Source organism: Lagopus leucura, unplaced genomic scaffold (assembly GCF_019238085.1).
Source record: "Lagopus leucura isolate 7727_CA_CO unplaced genomic scaffold, USGS_WTPT01 Super-Scaffold_100037, whole genome shotgun sequence".
Lineage (NCBI taxonomy): Eukaryota > Metazoa > Chordata > Aves > Galliformes > Phasianidae > Lagopus > Lagopus leucura.
The window spans coordinates 4662322-4667153 of NW_024962286.1; the positions used below are offsets into that span (position 1 = coordinate 4662322).

General features: G+C 40.4%; 1 long non-coding RNA gene across 1 annotated transcript; it reads left to right on the forward strand.

Moving 5' to 3' along the window:
* Nucleotides 1–2601: 2601 nt before the first annotated feature.
* LOC122186595 lies at nt 2602–4583 on the forward strand. The gene is made up of 3 exons (XR_006181168.1): nt 2602–2689; nt 3572–3666; nt 4534–4583. It is a non-coding gene; the product is annotated as an uncharacterized LOC122186595 (long non-coding RNA).
* Nucleotides 4584–4832: the final 249 nt, after the last annotated feature.

Consider the following 4832-nt stretch of genomic DNA (forward strand, 5'->3'; position numbering starts at 1 on the left):
GAGACAGGAAGACCTAAAAAAGAGGGCTGGGGAGAGTGGCATGGCATTTGTGGGTACCAGGTTGCCAAGGAGGCATATTGTATTGAAACAGTTGCCTGGGAAACATTTAAAAATACGTTGAGTGGAAAAACATATGTGATGTGCCCACAAGTGTTCTGTGTGAATGAAATGCCATAGCTGATGATGGCACCAAAAGGCTGTTACTATTACATGAAAAGGTGCTGTGAGTGATGTTTTCTTTTCCTGTTTGTTTGTTTGCTGTTCTCCCTGCGCCCTACTTGAGGGAGGTGTGCTGGAGGAGGATTGCTTTGCTCCTGGCCGATGGACTGAAGTAAACAGAGAAAAAGGTGCACACAGTCATCACTGTCATCAGCAACTGGAGATGGTAAGAGTCATTTAGCTTCATTTAGACAGCCTAAACCAAATTGTCAAGAAGCCTGCACAATGACCTCAAGGTACAAGTAACAGCAGTATTGAAACTACCGCAGTTAAGTAAAAATAAGTGGCTCTCTGCACATACCACTTTAATTTGTGCTAAGTTTGTAATTGGGGCTCGGTTTGCTCAAGGTTCTGAGTAGATCCAATGGAAAACTGCGGATCAGATAAAGTCTTCTGTGTCTCAGTCACGTCCTGGTATCACTCATCATTTTTCTGGCCCACTGTGCGTTTGGTTAAATCAAGTCCTGATGTTTCTAGGCCCTGGGGTTAGTGTGAGAGAGGCGGGGAGAATCTGCCTTTCATCTTCCTCTACAATTTTGCAATGTGACTGAAAACTGTTGGAGAGAATGTTTCAGATCTCAAACAAAGATTAGGTTTGATGGCATGGAGCCCTGGGTTCTGTGGCCCAGCCTAGGATTCTGCTGAGGGAGTTGTATAATCTGCCCACATTTTAAAGGATTTTGGCTCTGAATTTAGGATCAAAAATGTCTTGAGGTTTTCACATTTCTCTGTTCTTTGTTTTGTTTTGTTTTTTTAACGTGTGTCTCATAATATTGTGGCCTATAGCCATTTGAATTTGTCCTGTTTTCTGTGCATCCTTTGAAATCAATGTACTTAAGGGCTCCACCAAAAAAAATAAAAAAATAAAAAAAAAATCCATAAGTAATAGCTGCAGTAATTACAGCAGATCACATGTCTTTTTTATGGGCATGAAACCACAAAGCAGTGGGGCAAAAATGCCAGTACCAGTTAATGTGGCATGTTGGTACTAGAACAGCGTATTAAATCAACTTTAAATAGAATATAATTGAACAGAAAAGCATTTCTTGGTAAAAATAAACGTGGAAAATAGGTTTATATAATTTGGTGATTATTAAGGATAGCTGGTTTAGAAATCCTATTAAATCTGAAGGTATAGTCAAAGCCATTAAGGCAACTATGGATCTTCTCACTGAGAGCATTGTGGTTGTGCTCCAGTGGTGCAGTGCTGGGCTGTGCTGCATTACAGAAAATCCTTGCAAATACTCAGGATGTTCCTTCCTAAATTCCTTCCTTTTTGATACTTATTCTTCTGTCCTTCATTAGTGCTTGACTTGATAGAAGTGCAAACTGGGACTAATTTGGAAGACCTGATGGTAACATACAGTAGAGCTATGGTTTCTCTTCTCCAGATGTCATTTCGGACTCAGGCTAACCTGAGCTTGGTTTATTTACATAGTTTCAGTTCATTGGGCATAAAACAATCTTGTGACATTGTCAATATGAAAGGTCATTCTGCTCAGATTATATCTTGTTGTAACAGAACTGTGGCACCTTGTCAAAGATGTTAAAGTAGATGTTTGCTCCTCCCAGCATCTGTAAATCAAAACCATTTAGACTACTTTAAATAAAAAAACACCAAATGACAATGACAAGCCGGGGCCCCCCCCAAAACACCAACAAAATAAAGCAGCAAAAAAAATGACATAGACATGTCACCTCCAAGCAGTATTGCTGTGTAAGTGGAGCTTCACACTGCTGCTCCCTTCATGAGTGAGTTAAAAATTAGTCTGGTTTTGGACTGTACCTGTTCATGAAGCAGGCACAAGACTAACACTCCTTTATAGCAGTGTTTTACTTCCAGATGTTTTTGTCACCATGTCTTTCATCAGCAGCTTTAAATTCACTAGAAAAAAATTACTACTAATAAGGAAAAGTCTTCTCCTAACATCTTGTCTTCCAGAGTACTGATAAACATTAGTGCAAACATGCAGTATCCTTTGCCCCAAAGACGTGCTCTGGCTTTAGTGCCACGCTTCCAATGACATTCACCTAGTTTACCATATGCATTCTTTTATCTTAACTGTTCTCTCTGCATGTTAGGAGATTTATTTCTACCCATAATGTATTTCATGTGTGTTAGTTGTAAATATTGTGCTTGTAAATCATCCTGGGCCATCCAGCCCCAAGGATGGAGACAGCTTACAATAGATCTGTCTGCTTCACATTGGGAGACTCTACTAGTTTGCTGTTTTTTCCATCTCCTGGCTCTGGTACTGGCATGTTGCCAGTCTCCTGTCTCACATTAACAAGGATATTATATGTATGAATTTAAAGTGTTTTTCCTTCAGGACTAGAAGAATGTAATGGAGCACACATCTGGCAGCGTGACATCCTTCCTATGGGGTGCAATGTGCCCTCTGAGCACAGAATCATCACTGTGGATTCCTGCTTCAGTCCTGTGGGCACGAGCTGTACTGTGTGCACTCAGGTAGGTCTTAGAGCAGGTTGGGGAAGCGTTGTGTCAGGGGTTGCATGCACATGTCCACAGCATGTAATGAAAAACTGGTCAGACTCCCCTTCCTTCAGCAAGAGTTCTAACTTAACTACTGCAGAACAGAAGAGTTGAGCATAATCCCAGGACTCCACCTTTTCATTTCACTTCTAGAACCACCTCCATCTGTGTTCACACCTACCGACCCTGCTTTTTTCGTATGTGGGATGGAAACTACTTGCCTCATTAAGTGTTTATGGAAGATTTATTTGTTCATAAAGCGTATGCCTGAGGACAGATCAATACTACAGAAGTATCAAATTGCCCCAGAACTCCATAGGATTGTTACTACTCATCATCAATTAGTTTCGTCTGGACTCTTCTCCCTTTGTCCTCTTGTGGGAAAGCTTGTCCACTTGGCAGGAACTACAGATAGTTTCTGCTCCTGCTGAATTATTACCTTTTTGCCAGTTCTAAGAAGCTAGTACTCTTAAAATTCCTATGTTTGCATAAAACAAGTCTGCATTAAATTGAGTTGTCTGAAGCAACCAATATTCAATAAGCTTCTGCTGTTTTAATTGGCTTGTTTGTAGAAGTCTGAAATGGGCTGAGCTGCAGGTCTAAACTAAACAGAATCTGTTACACCAAAAAAAAACCCCAACCTCTGAAGAAGTGTATTTCTTCATAGTAGTGCAGCTGAAAACAAACTTACTGTAATCAATGCATACTATACTTATGCCTATAGTTCCTATTTTATTTATGCATATTTAAATGTAAAGACCCTTAATGTGTATCTCACAATACATTCCAAGACAATAACTCTGCATAAACAAAGTTTCCCAGAGCAGTCTGTGACCCAGAGCACATGATGTGTTTCAGGAGAGCCAGAAAGGAGCACGGTGTCATCACCTGAGGGGAAACAAAAATCAGAAACGAGGAGGGGAAATTTTGGTGCTTATTTTTAGACTCTGTGGGTGAGTATTTATTTTCAGCTCCCTTTATATTAATTTCTGCAGAACATGGTAGTAACGTGTGAATATGTGTGAAAGGATCTTGGTAGAGTATCACAATTTCTAGCTCAGTCTGAAGTGATCACTCACTAACAGTCCCTGAAAAATCAGTACACTCATTCGTACCAGGATAAGGTAACAGTACAGATTATGTAGGTGTGTCTGAGAAACATCACACGTGTTTATTCTGAATGAGTTCAGAAAAACCTGTCAGTGAAATAGGGCCAGTCCTCCACGTAGTGGAACGCAGACTGTTACTGGAGGCAATGCCATCAGCTCAAAGCTGGCTTTCATTATTTGAGTGCAGAGCTGTTTTTACACTTGTGACGGCATAACCTTCAGCGTCTTCTCTATTTAGGACAAGCCAACATGCTTGTAAGTTTTGTAGAAGAAAAAGCTGCCTGTTAATCAGCACTTTATTGTCTCAGTATGCTTAAAATAAGCGTTTTGTCACATTCAAGAAGCAGCATCTTCATTGGTTTGGATTCTGGCACCACGCTCAATGTTGTCAAGTGCTGTCAGTTGTCTTCTTTCTGTAACTTATTTACTGGGGGAGAGAGATTGAGATTGAAATTGAAACCTTCTGGAAACAATTGTCATAAGATACATATTGGATGTGCTGTAGAAGTATCTCCAATGCTACAAAGAACAATGGAATTGAGGAGTAACAGCCTCACCTTGTGCCCTAGAGAGGTCCTGCTTAGAGCCTTTGACTACTGTATAGGACAGGGACCAAAAGCTAAAATTCCCCTATTTCACAGTGATTACAGTGAGCGGAAGGAAAGCAGATACCATCTTATCAAAGGATCTTCTGATTTCCTTTATAAACAGCTAAGAAGAAGCTTTACCACTTCCCTCACTCAGTATTAAGCAAAGGACTTTTGGAAGGACAACAGATGATATGTCTACCAGAATCCTCTTTGAATGTGTCTTTAGTTTAAGTGGCAATAAAAACAAATAGTGATTTAAAGCCAGATGCTTCTTATTAGTCTATGGTGTTGTATTTTAATCTGATGTGGGCAAAGAAGAGTTTGGTCTTCGATTCAGGAAACCTGCTTTTGCCACTGACCCTGAAGCTGTCCTTGTGGCTGACTTCATGTGAGTCGTTGCACCTCTATGCCACTCTCACA